The sequence below is a fragment of the Excalfactoria chinensis genome, chromosome 13 (genome assembly GCF_039878825.1).
Source record: "Excalfactoria chinensis isolate bCotChi1 chromosome 13, bCotChi1.hap2, whole genome shotgun sequence".
In the NCBI taxonomy this organism is placed as follows: Eukaryota; Metazoa; Chordata; class Aves; order Galliformes; family Phasianidae; genus Excalfactoria; species Excalfactoria chinensis.
The window spans coordinates 10,294,125-10,314,886 of record NC_092837.1 but is presented as its reverse complement, the minus strand read 5'-3'; the positions used below and the strand labels follow the sequence as shown (position 1 = coordinate 10,314,886).

The following is a 20,762-nucleotide window of genomic DNA, read 5'->3' as shown; positions in this document are numbered from 1 at the left end:
CAGTTAACCCTGAGTCCTCTTGATAAATGGATCGTTCTGAGCTGTGTGGTGAGAGGCTTGAGACAAAGTCCAGCAGAAGAAGTAAGGGTATGGGTGGGGCAGATGCTGAAGATAGATTTGACCTCTTTTTTGTTCTTTCTTTCTTTTTTTTCCTGCCCAGTAACCCAGAAGTAAACCACCAGTATGATTAAAAATGACATCTGTGGTGCATACTCAGCACTGCAGCCTCAGGCATGTGCTGCCTTCACATGGGTGCTCAACAGCCCTTGGGATTTGCTCTGGTGCTTTCTAGAGACCACATCTTGAGTCTTCTGCTCTTTTCCAATTCAGATTAAATTTCCATGAGCAAAACTCTGAGAGCACTGGCTGAAAGCAGTCAGAAGTATCAGAAGTGCCTGGGGCTACAGCTGTGCTGCTGTCAGAAGGGGCTGACTGAAGCTTGTGCAGGCACATCAAGCATCCTTCTGCCTGGCTTAAGACCTGTTGAGCCTCACGTGTTATATGCAGCATTCCTTTGGCTCCTATTTCTTACTCTGGAGCCTGAACTGTCTGGCCTTTTCACCTCCCGGCAGCTGTGAGTGCCAGAGGAGAGCACTGCTGGTGTCTGGTGGAGGTGCGACCCATCAGTACTTATAAAAGGTGCCATTTTCCTGCTGCCTTCCCCAGTTACCTGCTGTAGGTTAAAAATCAGTCAGTTCTCTGTTTTGGTATTGCAGACATGGTGGGAAAGCCATCAGGCACGTCTGAGCTTCATGCTGTGGGAGGCAGAATTGGGTATTGCCATGCTGACAGCCAGTTCCCCATGTCCTGTTGGGGAAGTAGCTGCTCTATGGCAGAAGCTTTGAAGGATGTGGACAAAGAGCTGATGATGTGTTGTTACATGTTAGTTGAGGATAACACATTCTACCAGTGACAGAGTACATTATCACTGTGAATATGGTATGAGTGAGCGCACAGTATATGGCTGCAGAAGGAGTCAGAGACCTCAATGACAGCATCTGAGGGCATCAGAATTGGTGCTGTGGAAATACAAGAGGGTGAGTTTGTGGCTGACAGCTTGGTAGGAGGAGGCCGGTAAAGAGAGCTAAAGGAGTCAACAGTAAGAAGCAGCGTCCTTGGACTGAGCCGATGTTTGGGGCAGGTGGTGGGGATGGGGATACAGCCAAAAACTTCCTAACGCTTCTGGCAGGCGGCTTTTTCCTGTCTTTGGCGAGTTGGGCCACAAGAGGGAGCCCCTGTTACCAGCTGTCAGCAAAGGAGGGACTCGAGCAGATTTTTCATCAATTCCTGCTGCTGTGGGGCTGCGTCGATGGGCTCCAGCCCTCAGGCTCCCTGCACTGCAGGGATCGGTGCTGAGAAAGGCAGAGGGGGCAGAGCCTCTGCCTATGGCTTCTGCATCCACTGCTGCTCAGTGTGCTTTACTCAGGGACCGATCTCAACAATGCTCCCACTGTGATTTCTTTCTGCAACTGTCTGTGCATGTGACACGGATCCTGATGAGAAGTCTCTCTGATCCCAAATTGCAGACCCTTGTCTTCCCATAGGGCATAAGTTGACCCTTTCTTCAAAAAAGCCTCCCATCTTTCCTTGTGAACGATACCAGCATGGCTGTTGCTCAACAACCAAATGCCTTTTAGTACCACTGTGACTCTTCTCTCTTGCTGCTGCTCATTTTCTATTTCTCAGATCCAAGCATGATGTTGCTATTAACCTTCTTTAACAGCCAGATGGATAAGGCGTGTTGGTGGGCTTAAGCAAAAATGCCTGGAAATGTTTGTGCTCCCTGCAGTGGTTCTTTCCAGCTCTGTGGTCTGAGTGTGCACCTCAGAGGATGGAGAGATGATCTGTGCCTCAGGGACAGTAAGCTGCTGAGCTCCCAGGGAGCTGAACTGAAAGTCATCCTGTTTTTTCTTCTCTGGTAAACTCCCAGATGTCCATGGAGAAACAAAACCACTGTGTGCCTGCCCCTGCAGTGAGGGATGTCCCTGGGGCTGTTGCAGGGGAATCCCAACTGTGGGGCCCTGCAGACCCTTGATGCTCCCCTGAGCAATGTGCAGTTCTGCGGGGTAAATAATGTGGCCAGCCTTCCCTTTGAGGGACCTTGGGCAGGTGCAGGAAGTCTGTGTAGTGACGAGGTCCCTGAAGGATCCCAAGAACAGCACCGAATACTTCTGCGGGACAGCAATAAAGCTGCTACTCCATGTGCTGGTGAATTAGGTGTCTTCAGAGAGATGGGCTATGGTTTATGGCAAATCTCAGCAGGCACCAATAGCTTCTGTGCCAGGATGTCCTCATCAGGGGATGCTGGCTTTCAGCTGAACTTTTTTTCTCACCAGGAGTATATATATTTTTGGCTTTGTTCCAGTTCAGGTTCTGCAGACTCTCTATGACTCAGTGCTGCAACGAGGGGGAAAAGATACAGCTTGAATCAGTTATTGTTTGGCTTCTGTTTTCTGTGAGCCTGGTAAGCAAAAACATTCCAGCTTCAGGGATCAATAAATTAATTTAATGTTAAGATAAGCTATCATCTTGTTCCTTAATCAAATACATAATCGAATAAAAGGTGATGCCAGTATTTACTAATTCAAAGGCTTTTCCATTTTATTCAACACAATAGCACCCACTGCAAACAACTAATTAGCCAGAAGTGAGCTTCTCCATGCCTGCTGCTGCTTGGAAACTTCTGGCAGGAGATACAAATTGTGATTCTTTCTGATGGTTTCTTTTTACTTTTAGGGAGTTCTGTTGGCCTAAATGTATTGAACATCAAACAGTGAGTGATGGTTTCTTTGCTGTTCACTCCTTTCCTGCTTGAAAGCGTTGCTCACACAGTTTTGTTCCTACAGCTGTTTAGGTACTGCCTGGTCCTTTCCATCCCCTTATTTTTTAATAATACACACAAGCCTTGACAAAACAGCCAGCACAGCTGTCCTATATGTAGGCAGCCACATATCTTTTGCCTCCAGCAACTGTACGATACTTTCCTTGGAAGAGCCTGTTATATTTCATCTCTTGGATATTGTGAGGGAACTTAAGTCCCTTATAGGTATTTAAATGGTCAGATTAAACGTCTCGTTTTTATGAAATAAAGACTCCAGTTCCAAACCTGACTTACAAAATCTTCTCCTGTAAAAGTTAGAAATGAAACATCATTTTGTTGCTGCAATGCTCCATGGTTCCAAAAACATTTGGACTGTTAAGTAAATAAATAAATAAACAAAAATCAAAATGAAAATGGAAACATTCCTGTGGGAAATACTTGATTTGAACAGCACAGCACTTTCCTATGAACAATTACTCCACTGGAAACTGTTCAAAGCCTGCAAGTTCCAACCAGATGCTGGCCTTTACTTTTTACCTTCTACCCAGTCTTACCCCAAGTACTTTTTTTTTCCTCCTTCCAGATAAGGAGTTCTCTGCAATTTCTTTCAGTGTTCGTAAACCCTCTTTGGAAGTGTTGTTCTTCCATGCTCATCTTCCCAGTCTCACCCTAAGTGTCTTTTGAAACTAGCAAGGATCTGGAAATGTTTGGTACTGAAGTCTACTCACCTTGAGGATGGTCAGATTCTACTTGTCCATCTCATGGCTCCTCACTCTGCTGTTTATGACCACACAGTCATTTTAAGCCTTTTGATACAGCAGCTTGCTGCTTTGTAGATTATTATTCTTGGGTAGAAGAAGCAGAGAGGCAAGGGTCTTTGCTAGCACTGGAACTGAGCCAGTTCTGTCAGTTCTTCTACACTCTTCTTTAATTTTCATTTTTTAGCTGAAATTAGCATCCTATCTTTCTGATTGATACACAGAGTAAAAAAAACGGCACATACTCCTGGCAGATTCAACACTGCGCTTGAAACACAGACTAACATAGTAGGAACCTGATGCACTCACAGCCAATACTTCACCTATTTTATCCTGATTGGGAGTCTGCAAAAGCTGGTGGGAATTTGTTACCAACCTCAGGTGTGGGAGCTTGTGTGATTGCCCAGCCTTTAGTGCTGGATGATCTTTCCTGATGCTGCAACTGGTAAATGCAACACTTTTGTATGAAAGGCAATACTGTCAAATATCTCCAGTGTAATTTTCAAAGCTGTCTGTGTGACTTCAGAACACAGGTTCTATTCTTAAATGTAGCTTGTGTGCCTTCAGGTACACCTACAGAAGGACTCCAGCCTCTTCTGCACCTATCCCCAAACTGCAGTTCCTCAGATCTGCTGCCATAACGCTGCTCAGCTGTGGTCGCACAAATGGCTTAAGGCTCATCTGATTATTCCAGATGAGTTCCATGATAAACATCTGCTTCTAGGCAAGCAGATAGATAGAATCTGGCTTATGCCTCAGCCTGTTGAGATGTTCCTGGTCCTCCTTGTTCCATGGAGGCCGGTGTGACAGTGTTTTCAGAGCAGTTTCTCTGAGATTCAGGCAGAGTGGGATGGCAGCCGAAGAGGAGGTGTTGGCGTTTCTATTTCCAGGAGCACAGTACTCATCTGAATGTGTGAGAAGCCTGTGCTCAGGTTTCAAAATGCTCGAGAAGCACTGAAATTTCAATGCCAGCAGAGTGATTCCAGAACTGTTTTCTGAGCCCCATTCTCCTCAGTGGAGCACACAGGAGTGTGGTGCCCCTGGCCAAGGGGTGGTCCTGAGGGTGGCTGGTGGTCAGCCTGCTCGTGCAAGGAGGACAACCTGCCCCTCCAGTGGTCCCTGGCCCCAGGCTGGTTTGCCTGTCTCAGGGTGGCTGTGTCTGAGGCAGTGGAAGGGGCTGCTGTTTGTTATCCCCCTCCCTGCTCGGGGCTGACTCACTTCCTGCCTTCGTAACTCATTTGAAGCCTTCCTGTTTTTGACTTCTGACTGCAAAGCATCTAGTGAAGTCATGTATGAAGCTGGTTACAGAAACTATACTCTGCTGCCTCATACTGCTTTGCATCATTTCTTTTCGGCCCAGCTGGCTGGTAGGGTAGCAGCGGTTCTTTTCTTTGCACACTGAAAACGTGGCATCACTCTCAGTGGGAGCCCCCTGTCAGGAGCGGAGGTGTATGTAGGACCTATGCTCACCAGGCATTGCAGCAGGGTGGCAGGCCAGGGCTGCACTGAGATCATGGGACTCTCACTGTGTGGTACTCGACCACTCAGAACCTTGCCTTCTTAGATAGAAAAGCCACTCATAGCAAAATGGCTAAAAGCATGAAAAAACAGAGTGGGATTTCTCTGTCAGGGTTCAAGAATCTAAGGTGGATACAGTGGTTATCATGGGGGACCCTGAACAAAACTGCAGGGCTGCTTTGGTGATACCGGAGCCTTCTGTGCAGCTACAGAGCAAAGTTTTTCCTTTAGGACAAGAAATATGGGCATGTATGTGAGCTCACGTACACAAACAGGCACTGTGGGGGAGGTTAATGGTGCTTCTGTGTGAATCTCTGCAGGCATTTCCTACTGGGAACACTTCCCAGTATAGAAAAGAATGTCACGGAGGGCAGCTTCAGCTCTCCTGTCTTGGCACATTCCCCCTTCTTTGTGAGCCTTGTCTGCCAGCAGAGCCCTGTAACTTCTGCAGGCTGCACAGACCAACGGGAGCACACAGAAGGGCTGCTCCTACTGCTCCCCTCTGCTCTTCCAAGTATGTTCCTGTGGCCCTTTGTTGCTCACACAAGAGTTGGGAGCACCATCTCTTAGCACCACTGTGCAAAACAAAGCTTATCTGGTTTGTGAGATATCTTCCTAAACATGCAAAATTTAATGTTTTATGAAGAATTTCCCGGGTTTATTTATCAGCCTAATCTCTTTTGAATCATATGGCTGCAGTGGATATTAAAGCCGCGAGACAGCAGTCAGTAGGAAAGCGCACAAAACTTATGTCAATTCAACTTAAAGAAATCTGGCACCTAGAAACAAAAGATTAAAAAAGAACATATATCTTCATGTATGTTTAAGGCTCTACACAACAGAAAAAAAGAGCCATGGAACTCATCTCTGAAGATGAAATAAGCAGAAGCTTGCTTTTGATGTACTGAAGGAAGAATTTCAGCTTCTTCACAAGTAGTGTGGATTTTGCCATAGTTTTGAGTGGGAGCAGGCTTCAGCTCCTCTTGGAATTTAGAATTTACAGTTTCATCTCACTATTTGTCACAGAGAAATGCTGTAAGCAGGAATGGGAGATTTATGAAATTATGCAAGAAATGTGTGTATTTCTACTGCGCTTTCTGAAGGCAGTTTTTGTGAAAGATACTTATATATGGATCTGATTTATCTCTGATGCTTTCCTGTTTCATACTGCTGTAAAGCTTTTGCTTAAATAGCTTTACTTCCGAGAGATCCTCCCTTCTGAGAGCGCATTCCTCCCCAGTGAAAGAAGAAAATCAGCCCTTTGTATTTATAAAGAATACGGAGAGCAGCAATAAATAAAGCAAAAAAACTGAAACTGCCAGGTGGTGCCAAAAGCAGAACCTGGGCTGTGATTTGGTGCCTTTACAAAGTACAACCTGTCTACATATTGTGTTTCTGTGAACACTGCACTCAGGGTTGCATTGTTATCTAGGTTGGTTTAACATAATATTGCCTCAAGAAATTCCAGCCACTGAATTAGGGTGAGGTCTAGACTTCCTGTCAAAAAACAAATTCTGCTAGTCAAAACTTTCCAGATGAGATGTGAAGATGATAGTAACCATCCCGACTGTTGTCAGCTGTTGAGAATGATGCACAGTGTATATATCTTCTCTTTTCTGTCACCATATAACTTTTTTTCCTTTAGCCTTTCCTGTAGCTTCACACAGTGATCTGGAGAGGAGCCTGTCCTGGCACCTTTCCTTTCTGAAAGCCTATGTAAGTGTTTAGGATTTACTGGTCATGTTTTCCTTCTTTGCTTCTCATATCCAAACTTGACAAGCATCATCTTTACACCAGAAAGCTCAAGGCAGTGCCTGAGAGCTCAGACATGGTATTTTCTTTGACTACACTGGGTATTTTGTGCTGTTGAAAGATAAAATCTCAGTTCTAGACGCTTTTGAAATATTGGGATATTTCACATTTGGATCTGCACTCAGATGCAATGGATCTGCCTGCCAGTGATACTTACTGTTGTTACTTATTTTAATAGGGCTATTAAAATAGTAATTTTGTGTTTGAAATCTCTGCTCCTGTGAACTGTATTTTGTGCATTTGCCAGGTTGGGGATCTGTAAACTAGACCTTCAGATGAAACAAAAGATGATATAAGCTTTTGCTTTGACTATGGACTATCTGAGCCTTTGTACAGACTCAGAGGAATGTGAAATTAACAACAAATACCCTCTCAGTTTTTCTCTTCTCCAAAGTAACTGGTCCATACATGAGCTTAGTTTTTGTGGTAACCCTTAGGGTGAGTGCAGACATCAGAGCTCTCATGATAAGCATTCAATATATTTTATGGTCAGAGAGGGGGAATAAAAGTTAGTCTGAAATGCCTGCAGACCTGCAATACCTAGGAAATTGCTCCCAGTTCCCTCTAGACCTCTAGGCAGACTGGGTTTCTCCAAGATCTTCAGAACTTGTCTGTGAAGGATTACATGCCAGAATATGTCCTCAAGAAGCTCCCTGGCCAGGGTGGGATGAATGTAGCAGTGGAGCAGGAGTGATTCCCTTTGGGGAGCCCTGATTCAATGTCATTCTGAAATGGAAAGTGTTGGGTGTTCAGATTATGGTGGTGGAAGTTTAATCTTCCAGGGCTAAATCCACAGATCAAAGAGCAGAGCATGCATCTACAGGATTTGTATTGCTATCCTGTGATGAGGGGCTAGGAAAGGGTTTGGAAATATCCATCTAATGCCTGGTAAATGAGTGTCTACATTGAACAAAGCAAACATTGCCACACTTGCCAGTTTTGCCAGTGAAGCTTGTAGGATGAGTGGGCACTGGAGTTTCAAGTAATCCCTCTCTCAGAAGCAATCTGTCTCGAGTCAATGGTGAGCAGCATTGGGATGGGGTAAACAATCCATGCTGCTGCTTCTGCTGCGCTGTATGTGAATAAATGAAGGCATTTAGTTAACCAGACGTGTAATTCCAGCCCATTTTAATAAGTCTGAATTACACACACTGAGCATCTTGATGCAGGTATGGAAGAGTAGTTTTGTTTATGCCATTTTGGATGCCAGTGATGTTAGACTACATGTCTAATCTCTTTTCTGTTAGGGTCTCACTTTTTATTTAGATTTTAAAACTGTATTCAAATGAGATTTTGACCGAAACTGAATCACTATGTACTTGAAAGCTAAGGAGCTTATCAGGCATCTGATAATGTTTTCAGGATTTCCCCAGATTAGACCGCGGAGTGTACAGACAGGAAGCTGAAGTATTGAGCGCCTGACCAGAGCTTCCTCCTGTGCAAGAGTGGGGGTTTCTCCAACTTGAATCTTAAGCTCTACAAGCACGGTCTGAGTCTTGAGGTCCAAAGGATAAAAAGCACCCGAATCTCTCAGCTGGGTCCTCCGAGCGTGGAGAATGGAGTACTGCACTTTAAGCCCTGCTTGCAAGGTCAGCAAAACAGTTCTCACCTCTCCCTGCTGCTTCTTACCTTCCTGGCTCCTTATCAAGCAGGGAATCAGAAAGGGACTTTCCAGAGCTATAAACATGTGAGCTGAAGAGATGGAATGAACCCTTATGCAAATGAGTCTTGATTCCCTTCCCTTTATAAAGATAAAAGTTTTTGAGAGAGCAACGGTTCCTACAGAATGTGGGTGTCCGGACTTAGTGCCTCGGACTGGCTGGATCTCTCTGTGCTGTCTGTCTGTCTGTCCGCCTTTCTTTCTGCTTGTCTGTCTTTCCATTGTAGAGAACAAAGCGGAGTGATGTAAAATAGAAAACGAGAAAAGCAAACCTTTGGTGATTGAAGAGGAGGAAGGAAAATGAAAGAGAAAAAGCTGAAGAGTGGGAAAAAGATAAAATAAAATGAATTTTGGGGATTCCACTGTGAGTAAGAGCTGAAAAAAAAAAAAGTAAGCTGATTTATTACATGTTTATCTTCTGCCTGAGAGTCAGTGCGCCTTGTGTATGTGAGGGCTGAACTGCACATTAAAGATTGAATCAAAAAGCCAGATTCTTCCTCAATTCCTCCAGCTTTAAACAAGCGTAATTCTGACAGCTCCGATGGATTTACATTTTGTAAACAGCAGCGGAATCAAGATCAAGTCCTTTAAGTCATTTTGAGTTATATTTATGCTGAAGTTATGAGAAATTTTGAATGACTTTAAAATAATGTCTTGTCAGGGAAGCTGCACATTTTCTAATGCTTCTCTAAACTGGGCAGGAATTTTGTTATGGTCATTGCGTTGCTGTAGTGACTTTGTTCTGAATCCAATGGCAGTACAGAAAGAAGGGGTGATGTTATTGTTATGTGCATCCGTATTTTCCTTGCATTATGATTTACGCATATTCATTTTTATTTTAAATGTGTATCTCTATAACTATTTAAACAGGGAGATGGCATGAGCTAATTAATGTAAGTATTTTTTTTTTCTCTCCATCAAATGCCACTGATTTTGAAAGTGCGGTGTTTGACAGCAGCCACAGGGTTTAGCTGGCTACACCTTGCTTTCTTTCACATTAATCCTTTACTCTTTTGCAGGTTTATTTCTTCGTTTGCATGCTCTGAGCTTAGCTGGGCATCCAAAAGATTGTTTTGTAGTATGGAAGAAGAGGGACAGAGGAAGCACCACAGGTTTTCTTGATGACATTTTCAAGCTTTTGTAGGTGTAGAGATGGGCTTCTGGAGCCTGCAGGATAAGGCAGCTCCCATCCCTCTCTTTCTCCACTTAATGAGACACTTTTTCATTGTAGAAGAAAACGTGGCTAATTGTCACAGCCAAAAGTCCAGACTATTGTCAGGATCGGCTATATTTCAGCTGCATTAATCTGGCAGAATACTGAGATTTCATTTTCTGTGGGAAATGATGATTAAAAAGTGAATTATTTTGATAAGAAAAATTTACCCTTTTATGTGCTTTTATTGGTCAGATTAAATATGTAATCCACCTTTTCCCATAATTAGGGAAAAAAAAAAATGGAGAAAAGTCAGCTTTCATTATTGAAATAGATTTTCTGGAAGACTTTTGACCCAATTCCTTAACATGAAAAGGCTGCAGCTACTCTCTCCCATGCAGTGTTTCAGATGCCTGTGTTCCATTGCAGCTTCCATTGGGGCTGAGTGCTTGGGCAGCAAAGCCTGGAGCTCCTGGAGCCGTGGGATGAAGTTGTGGTAGGGACTCTTTGGCAGGACAGAGGTTTCAACTGTATCAGTGGCTGCCTGTGGTCTATGAGGGGGAATTCAATAAGGAGAAGTCTGGAAAACATGGAGCTGCTGAAAACTATTTTTAGCTTGGATTCTTTAGTGCACACCGGATAGCCAACTCCTCACCAGCAACTTGAGTAGTGTCATGTCAAAAGTTTGTGTGGAAATCAAAGAGTGTCTTTACTTTTCACTGTAATCATTTGTAGCAGTCAACACACACTTGGTTAAATGTTCAAGAGTTGGTCGTGTTGAATCTGAATGGCACCTAGAACTATTTTCTTTAAAATCAGCCCTGGTGAGCACAAGGGGACCCAGATTTAACATCGTGGTGAGCGTATAATGGTGGAGGGCAAGCTGACTCCCCACGGGCTGTTTGCATCAACGCTTCTCAGCCTTCTTTAATGGGGCCTTTTTGGAAAAGCCACAGCTGGACCATTTCCCATGCACAACAAGGAGCCGTCTGCACCTGCAGGCGCTCACTGGCAGCATCCAGAGAGCAGCTCCCGGCTCCGTCTGCCAGCACTGGTGCTTCTCTGCCAAACGGAGCAGACATGTGGTTTGTATCTTCTAAATGAGCTCGTGCACAGAGCTCACACGGGTTCTGGCATCGACAGCAAGCAGTGGGCTGCAGCCCACAGGCTGTGTAGCACCCACCCAGCTCCCAGCGGTGTCATGCCTGCACCTGGTCATGAGCCAGAGCTCTCGGGCTGTTGCATTCACTGTTGTGTGCCTGTCTCTGAATAGCTACAGCCAGTTTGCACAATACTTGAGCTGTTTCATTATTCTAATTTTATCTGTAGTTGATTTCAGTGAATTCATGTCGAAATGGGCTATATCTGAACAGAAAATGCTCTTGCTCTTCACAGCTTATTTTCAGTAGCTACAGTATAGTTACAATATAAATACAGCCATCTCTTATGGAATCGTAGGATCACTGGAGTCTGAAGGGACGTTTAAAGGCCTTTGAATCCAGCTTCCCTTCCTAGATTTCAGCTCCAGCTTTTATATTTCAAGTATTACAATACTGAGCCTGTCTGAAGAAAAAATATCTCCGGCTTCTAATGGATTTCTAACATTACAATTGTTTATTATAATAAATAATTGAATAATAATAGCCTAATATAAGTAAGAATAAAATCCTTGCTGGGTGATCATGGAGTTCCTTATTTAAATAATGCAATAATTACAAAAGCATTTTAATTAATTAAAGCAATTAATGTTTGCCTGTTTTTCAGCTACTTATGCAGAGCCTAACCATTTTGGGTTAGTGATACTCAGCACAGCAGTTACACAGGGACAAAGACTAGTAAGTACCTGTGTCATTGCCTCAGATGGAACAATGCCAGTTCTTTTGAATTCTTAAAAATGTGGAAATTGGAAGGGAGCAAGGAATAGCCATCTAGTCTCTTCTGCTTGTTCTATCCCCCTCTCCCTGTGTTGCTGGATGCTTAGACTGTATCTGACATGTGTGGCTGGACCAGTCCTTTTTTGGTGCTCTGTTCCACTATGTGCATCAGGAATTGGTTCAGGTGAGCAGCCCACAGTGACACGTGTTGGGATACAGTAAATGCCTTGCACCCAGCATCTGCAGTACATGCCTGGTTGGATAACTGAGCCGAGTGAAGAAGCGCTGCTGGATTTGGGACCAGCTCCATGCATGAAGAGGTAGGTCTTTTCCTGACACTGCTCATCACTGACATGAAACGTTTTGTGTACCAACGAAATGATAAAGAATAAATAGGGTTGGAGTTTCACAGTTTTAACTTCTCATTAGCACTCTGAGAATGGGCATTCTGGCTGTCCCTGCTGCTCCTTGCAACATCTGGGCAGTGTCAATGCAGCTGTTACTGCAGTTGTGTCCATGTGCAAAGAGCATGTTTTATACTGTTTACATACCCTGCGCTGTGCTCCCTTCTGTCATCTGAAAGTGCATAGAAAGAAATTTGCAGTGCGTGGATGTCTGTATTTTGCAGTACAAAAATGTGCTGGAATCGTGTTTGGAGAGCTGTGACCTATTGTGGCTTCCTTTAAGTGTAACTACAACTGTGCTGTAGTATAACCGTGTTCTTAACTATGCGCTATGGAGATTACTAAAAGTACTTCCCATTGAGAGGCTTTTATAATTATTACCAGTGGCAAGAAAGTTTTAAACCTCTAAAACAAGTTTTTCGTGCTATGAATTTCCATATGTTTGTTTCAAACACCTACAGTGTTCACACGTGCAGTCAAGGTGCAATATGTTTCAGACATCAATCGATGCATTTTGCCATTTACTTTTTCCTTATATTAAATTAGCAGCACAATGCAAAAACTGTCAGTTTTAGGGCAAGAAATGAAATGGAATATGCAGTGATTTTTATCTTTCGCAAAGGAAAACGCTCTGTTGCACAAAGTAATGTGTTGTTGGAAAATGTGATTAAAATGGAGACAACAGAACTGAACCTCCAGATAAGCGGAGTGGAATAATTCTACAGGGGAGGAAATTGCATGTTTGTTATTCGTGACATGGGCATTGGCTGCAGAAACACAGCTACCGCCTGAAATTAAAAATGTATCCAGAAAGTAACTGGGAGTTTCAGAAAGCAGTTTGGGAACAAACGCAGCTGCTTCTGCCAAGAGCAAAACATGTGCGGGTGGGGGTGGGGGGTGGGGAAAGGGGGGGGCTAATATGGATTCATCACAAGATGTGACATTGTTTGTTTCAAATACAAGTCTAAAAAATAGGATTATTTTTTCTTTTTCTTTTTCTTTTTTTTAAGCTCTTTTTATTTTATTTTATTTTATTTTATTTTATTTATTTTATTTTTATTTTATTTTATTTTATTTTATTTTATTTTATTGGTTTAATGGAGGGGGACCACTGTTTACGTGTTCTTCCTGGGCTGAAGGCATTGCTGGCTTGATGCATTTGAAGGGTTCAGGAGGAGGAATCACTGTGGGCTGTTCCTTGTTTGACTCTGGGTGCCCAGGGAGTGATGCTGGAGCAAGGTGTGTTTAGCACCCAGGTGTCAGCCTGATGGAAATGGTAGAGCAGAGTGCAGCTCAAGTGCAAAGCTTTTTCTTTGTGATTGCACTGGAGGTCTGCTCTTGTATTTGTCAGTACTGAATATGATTTTTACAAAACCAGGGAAGAGCTGCAGCTTCTCCGCATGTAAGCACAGAAATGTTTGTCTGCAAACATGGATATTTGCTTTACTAGAATGCATTAACAAAAATGACAGTGTGCTAAGATACAGGCAGTGCTTGCGTCGTGTCCAAGCACTGTGTCAGGACCTCCTTGCTGATCTTTGCATTTATATGCAGAGCAGCTCTGTGTTGGTGTATATGATGGGAGCAGAGCTGCTCAGCATAGCAAGGGCCCAGCTGCTGTGCTTCCTGTCCTGATGCCTCAGTGCCTCCTTCTCCCACTCTGCCCTCTTGCTTCATCCAGCCAGACGGCTGCATAGCTGTGGGATATGTGTTTTCCCATTAGAATGGGGGGGGGGGGGGAAGGGGGGAGAAATGTGTTTAACTCAATAAGGGTGAAGAAGATGCATTATGCTCCTAATGAAATGTGACCATATTCATATTTTTATTTCAAGTTCCCCATCAGTGTTAATTAATTATCACTCATGATGAGCTCATTTAAAACGTATCTGGATTCACACGGAGCTGCAGTACATCATTGAGTGGTTAAGAAGCAGTAAAATCTTACTCTTTGGTGTGTGTGCAGACAAATGTAGATGTTGTATTAGCAAGAAAGGTATTAATGGCAACACGGAGAATAAAAATAGGGGATGGTAAGGAAAATGCCAAAGTTTTACACAATCCATTAACTTGATAGCTTTAGGATCATTATGTTCATTTCCTGTTAAAACATATTTAATTCAAAACGAAACTTATGGAAGAATAGTCTTCAGGCACTTAACATTACTTAATCACTCTAAAAAGATTTGCCTTTTGGTGTAGCAGTAAAACTTTACACGATGATTGCCTATTAAGTGCCTGTCCTATAGGGATAGTTATTTCTAGTGCAATAAGACCTCCAAGCTGTGAGGTACTAAGTGACCCTGATGGAATAGGAAAAAATAATGTTTCTTCAGTAAGTGGATTTATGGTCTGTTGAGAGGCTCAACTCCTTACTGCTCTTGCAGAGGTAGAAAAATGTAAGTCTATGGGCTTTCTTCTTGTTTGCAAGTGCATGAATTTAATTCTTGAGCAAATGAGTTCTCAGAGGCTGGGGGACACTCCAGGAATGACACTGATAGGACAGAGGATGCCATTTGTGAAGTTGATATTGGGTCAAAACAGAATGTGTCTAGCACTGGCAGTGTATGCTTTTAAGGTGAAAGAGAACAAATGGGCTGTGACAACACCAGATGCAGCAAGCAAACTAAGAGTTTGACCTTTTCTCCTACATAGATTAAAAAAGCCTCTAAAGTCAATTTACCTTGAAAATGACTGGGATTATGAAGATGCACCCATCCATACCAGCAGTTTAGGATTTTAAGTTAGACAGCGCCTGTGCTGTTGGAGAACCCAGCTGGGATGTCCTTCAGGTGGAACAACTGGGACAGGTTAGCTTGCTTGCAGCTAATTCAGGTCCATTTACTGAGCACTGAGGAGGGGATTTTGATGTTTTCCCTTGTCTTTAGTGTGTCTGATTGGTCAGAGGAATGCAAACAAGTGCCTAAATCAGGTGTCCCTCTTCTCTGGGTGCCCTATTGACTCTGTGCTCTGAATGAAGTCTGTTCCAGGGACACTTCCATGCTTTATTCTTTTAGGCTCCTTCCCTAGTTTGCTATATTGTGTTTTCATTGATCACTGTTTGATTCTTTTTCTTCATATTTTAGACTTGAAGAGTCACTACCACAGCAGGGCTGGGCTGCAGACAGATATCTCACTTTATATCAGTAAAGAGCTCCTTGGTAAGCTGCGCTCCAGTGACCAATTAGAAAAACCAATCAAGCAGAATGTACTGAATTACACAACCATAGAATCATTGAGGTTGAAAAAAAACTAAAATTATTAGGTCCAACCACCCACCCACTACCAGCATTGCCCACTTAGCCATATCCCTGAGTGCTACATCTCCATGGTTCTTGAACAGCTCCAGGGATGGTGACTGCACCCCCTCTCCAGGCAGCCCATTCCAGTGCCTGACTACTCCTTCAGAGGAGTTTTTCCTAATATCCAATCTGAGCTTCCCCTGGTGCAACTTAAGACCATTCCCTCTTCTCCAATCAGATGAGACTACTGTGATATCCTCTTTCAAAGGAAAATTTGCCTGTTACTTGAGGGTCTTAACAAGAAACTACTTGCGCTAATTTGATTTTTGTCTCTGTAGTAGATGTCTCACAAAGCCAGCAGCCTAACTGGGGGGACTGAACTGGTCTGAGGTTACCACAAGACATTTGTTTTGCAAGAGAAATTGTTCAAGAAGAGTATTTCAAAAATCTGTTGCTTGGATGACTAGCTTAATAGCCTAAGAAAACAATTACAGCAGTAAAGCCACGGGCATGCTGCGGGATGCTGAAGCAGCCAAGCTGCTGGGTGCTGTGCCAAGCACTGTGCTGGGGCTCTGCCCACTGCTAGTGCCGCTCCATCAGCTGCAAAAGTGGCACAGGGTGTTTGAAAATCACTCATTTCACTCCGCTCAGGTGTTTGTTGTTCACTTATAGTGAAGGTTCTAGAAATAAATCTGAGAGCAATGGCTTGAAAAAAGCTGATGCTGATTGCTGTACGGAGAACAATCTGACATCCATGCAGAGACCAGGCCATAGCGTGGCAGTCACCAACGTGCTGCCAATGGGCTCTGCTGGGAGGGTCGGAATCCTGCCACCACTAGGCAGCCTTTGGGGTGATTGGAATAAATTGGGCATTTTAACTGGAAATTTGGAAATATTTTTTCAGCTAAGAATCAAATTACTCTCTCAGGGGAAAACCTATTTTAATGTTTTGTTTCTACACTTCATAAATATACACTTATTTATAATTGAAGAAAAGCAGCACTAGAACAAAATAACTCATTCTCTTTTAACCATGCTATTAAATACATTTACCTAAACTGTGTTTGTGAGTGTGAAGTGAAAGATTTAATCTGAGCCCCTTCAACCTCTAAATATTTTACCTCTGAGCAAATATTTCTTTTCATTGATCCCGAAGAGGCTTTTTGAGACACCTCATCTGGAATATAAAGAAATATGCTTGAACTGGTCCAAATACATCTGGCTGCTTATTTATTTATTTATGTAAACGAGGACACCACAGATTGTGTGCGGTGCTGCGCAGATGCAACATCTCATTTTAGTGACTTTGAAGGGATAAGCACATCATCCAACATCTTATCCAATCTGTTTCTCCTCAAAAATTCCCTTTGTGGCGTGAAGTTTGATGACACCAGTGACTTCTCTTACATTTGTACAGTAACGATGAGGTGTTTCCTGGCTGAGATGCCAGCTTTGATCATCAGTGCACTTGAGCAGCACTTTATCTGTAGCTCAAAGCTGCTGTCCTGGGGTAAGGCTGTCACCCTGGGATGAGACTGTCACATCAGACCAGGCTGTGCCACAACACAGCAGTGCAGCCATGGCACACGTCTTCTTCTTGCCTTTCTGCCACCCAGACTCTGATGGCTCGAGGGTTGTACCAGTGCTGGATTTCCTTCTTTGGAGCATCTGGAAGTTTTAGATTGCTGTATGACTCTGGAATATTTTATCTCTGTGCCTTCTTACTTTATTAAAAAAAGAAAGAAAAAAAGAAAAAAAAGAAGGAAAGGTATAACTTATCCCTATGAAATTCTCAAACAAAGGCTTCCAGGAAAGTGCTGAGTGTTGTATTGTTTATACTCCTTTGCTATAAATTTCACTTTTTATTACCAGCGATTCTGCTTTGTGTTAGGGCACCTTCTGTCTATGAATGTGGCTTCCTCTGTGCCAAAAGAAAACATAAAATAGCCTGTTTCTCAATATATATGTCCTCAAGCCATTATTTTGCATCTGACCTATGGTCTGGATAGAGTTGCTTTGGCTGCAGTGAAGATTTCTCTCTTCTGTTTTACAGCACCTGGAGGAAAGCCAAGCACCGGGAAGAGAGAGCAAAGGATGAGATAGTGCCATGTCAGAACGGCCTTGAAATGAATACCGTGTATCCTCAGCTTTGAGAACTGAATTCCATGGGTTGTAATTGAATCCTTTGTCAGACCCATGGGGCTCAGTTCTTCAGCTTGGATATTTCTGTCTTCACATACACAGGAGATCAAAGAAGCACTTGATCATACGCTGACTCTTCCGGATTCTGATAGCAGCAACTAGGAAAGAGAAAGAATAACTGATGTGAATCACTCTGACGGAGGTTTCACTGCAGACCAGGCTCTCTCATGTTGAGTAGCTGCACAGCGATTGAACTTCTCTGTGGCTGATGGTCTGTCCCTGCATTGCTGCTTGCTGGTTAATTCAACTCCCCTTTCAGTTTCATCAAAGTTACATACGAAGTGCTGAGATGATGTTGACTGAATTACGCTTCCCAAAAATTGTGTGGTGCTGCTGAATGTGGCTCTGGTCCCTCATGGCACTGACAGGTTTACCCACTGCTGGTCTGCTGCAGCCTCCTGTCTGGGATCTCTGCTGCTCAGCTACTGTTTCCTCTTTTTTGGCCCCCTGGAGGTGGACTCATTCAAGTTATGTGCTGACAAAGTTTGTTTTTCTTCCTTGGAAGATCTGTGTTAAAGTTGATTTTCTTTCAGGTGTCATGAAAATAAAATTTATGGTCTTCAAACATGTAAAGAGGTATAATTACCAACGAGATTTCTACTTCATTCCTGCAATAATAACCCTTCTTAAATTACATTTTTCAAACTCAGTAAAATGGATCAGTCACTGATCTCATCCCTGTGGTGCAATGCTGTTAAAAGCACAGGAATATTAAAATCCCACAGGTGCAGGAGGAGCGTGTTCAGCTAAGTAGTTTAAAGCTGCCATGTGCCTTTTATTCTGAAAATGTATTTACACTAAAAATAATCAGATGTAATCACTGTTGCCTGTGGATACAGATGTACCTTTGTACCGATGTGCTTTTCATATAAATTTTATTCTAGGGTTTGGAGGGTTTCTTTGTAGCTGTCTGAAGCATATCATGCTCCCCAGTTGTGAGATGATGGTTCTTGGAAGGACTCACCAGTCACACCAGCTCCTGCTGGGAGATATCCATTAAACAAGAAAAAGGAGAAACACACACAAATGAAAGGGAAATTCTGAAGTTTCATTTCTGCTATGCACCCTGTCAGGAGGAGGGAATTAAATTGGAGGTCAGAGTTAGCAAAATCTGCAAAAGAAAAGAGTGAGGCAGCAGCTGCACAGAATGCCTGAGGCAGGCATTTGCCAGCAGGGCTGCAGCAGCCACCTCTGGGGCAAAGCCCAGCCTGCAGACACTGATGCAGCACAGGGGACGTGTGTGTGATAGCAGCCTCACAAGGCCACTGATGAAATCAAGATAGCCTTTGGTACAGCAGTCTTGCAGTCCTGTCTCTTTGAGGGTGCTCCTTAAGGCATGGTGTTAGTAACGCTGGTTTTGCTCAGCGAACTATCATAAGTTGTGAACTAACAATAGTACTGCTGCTGTTTAGCTGGAAGTACTAGAATTTCTAGTCAGCTCTTAAATCCAGCCTGCCCTCCAGCCCTCGGTGCTGACCACTCTGTGTGCTCCTCCTTTGCTGTGGGCTCCTGTAGTTATTTTGAACCTTGCCCAACATGACAAAGCATTTTCTTTCTGGATATTCCTGGGTTCTCTTCTTTAACAGTCTGCCCCTGGGTATGTAGTCTGCTGGTTGATATGATACCCACATTCTCTCATCTCCTCCTGTACCCAGGGTTATGAAGCCAATCTCTTTAATTTAGGCCTCCTTGTGTTTAATTTCAGAGTGAAATGCTGATTTGTCATTGTAATTTTATTTTATTTTTTTCTCTTTACAGAGTCACTCAGGTGAATTCAGCTGTATTCGTTGCTGCTGTAGACTTGAAACTCAATACTGGGCCAAGTAAAGCATTTGCTAGAAAATATTACCCCTCTCTCAATCTTTTTCTAGCTGATTTACTCCACTTTCTGGTGCTTATTCACAGATCTCGGTCAATACATTTTGTTCAGGTAAAGCAATGGGCTGAGTCCTCCTGGCACAGCTATGGCAGAGAAGTACAATCACCTACATTTTACAGATAAATAAACTAAGTCCTGACCCTTAGAATGGGACAGCCCTGAATTCTGTTGTGTGCCTGCTCTATTTCAGTTTTGGCTTTCTGCTTTTCATTCCCAACAAATAAATGACAAGCACCCTCTTTGCCTGCTGGCAGGAGCATGTCCCAGTGTCCCACTGAGCCTCTCCTCCCGTGGCTGAGGTTCTATCCCCACTTGTTGATCAACCACTGCTCCCTTTTGCTGCCTCCCACCCCATGAAAGCCTCTGCCCTTCCTTCCTGATCCTGTGTGTGCCTTGCCTGGTGGGAGAGGTGTAAGTGCCAGCTGCAGACCAGTGTTTCTCCTCAGCAAATGATCTCAAGCCCTTTCAAAAGAGTGACTGCACATTGCACACTGCTCTGCAGACGGCTCTGTGCTTGCTACCCGGTGGTACCCCAAGACAAGCTAGCTGCTGCCAAGTGCAGCTCATCCTTTTTTGGCTCACAGCCCTTTTTGCTTCCAGGAAAATGATGAGTTTATGTCAGGTTCAGTAATCCTGATGTCTGCACAGCTGAGAGAAATAGCGCTTTAATGTGTGCATGACTGTGCATGTGTATATATGGAAACTACAGCTTTGACAAGCCTCTCGTCTGCCTTGGGAAGGAAACAGCAGGGCTTGAAAGCCATGGAGTCGCAATGTGCTGGCTAAGGTCAGCAGCTTTCAGTGACTTGCAATCTGTTTTCCTGGCATCCCCACCATACAGCAGGTTGTGCCTTTTTTTATCTTCTGTTTCTTTATTTTTTATATATATAAAAAAAGAAAGGCCTACATGAGAAAAGCTGCCAGCTCCAGACATCCTGGAAGCCCTTTCCCTTTAACAGCATGCATATTCTCAAGTACAAAAAGCTCTGCTCACTGGTATCTCTACCAGCTTATTTCTGCACTGGTAAGGAGATGCTCTTTCAGTTTACATTAGATTGAAGTTACCTTGAAAAATATTTGCTAGGCTGTCTCTCTGGTAGCCTTCCTTGCTTTCCATTTTCTATATGCTTGCAGCTAAGATGGGGAGGAGCAATGGGCAAAGGCAGCTGAAAGCTGCTGTTGCACTGAGATGCCTCTGGCTGCCATTAAGTGTCTGGTTTTGAGCAACGGGGATGAATTTGTTTCACTTTTTCTTCATTTTCTTTGCTAAAAATAGGATTGACACTGCCTCAGCATTTAAAGATCACGTTTGGAATGGTCAAATTATGTAATTTGTTAAAAGAACCTGAAGAGATAGATAGAATTCTTTGAAATTCTTTGACTTTCATTTCTTTTACTTTTTTTCCAGGCTTTCTTTAACTTTCCTTGCCTTTGTTCTCCTT

The 20,762-nt window shown here is 43.4% G+C and overlaps 1 long non-coding RNA gene across 1 annotated transcript; it reads left to right on the top strand.

The window, feature by feature from the left end:
• The first annotated feature begins 11,481 nt into the window (after positions 1 to 11,481).
• LOC140258348 (uncharacterized) lies at positions 11,482 to 15,144 on the top strand. The gene is made up of 3 exons (XR_011905242.1): positions 11,482 to 11,557; positions 11,769 to 11,916; positions 15,084 to 15,144. It is a non-coding gene; the product is annotated as an uncharacterized lncRNA (long non-coding RNA).
• The last annotated feature ends 5,618 nt before the right edge of the window (positions 15,145 to 20,762 follow it).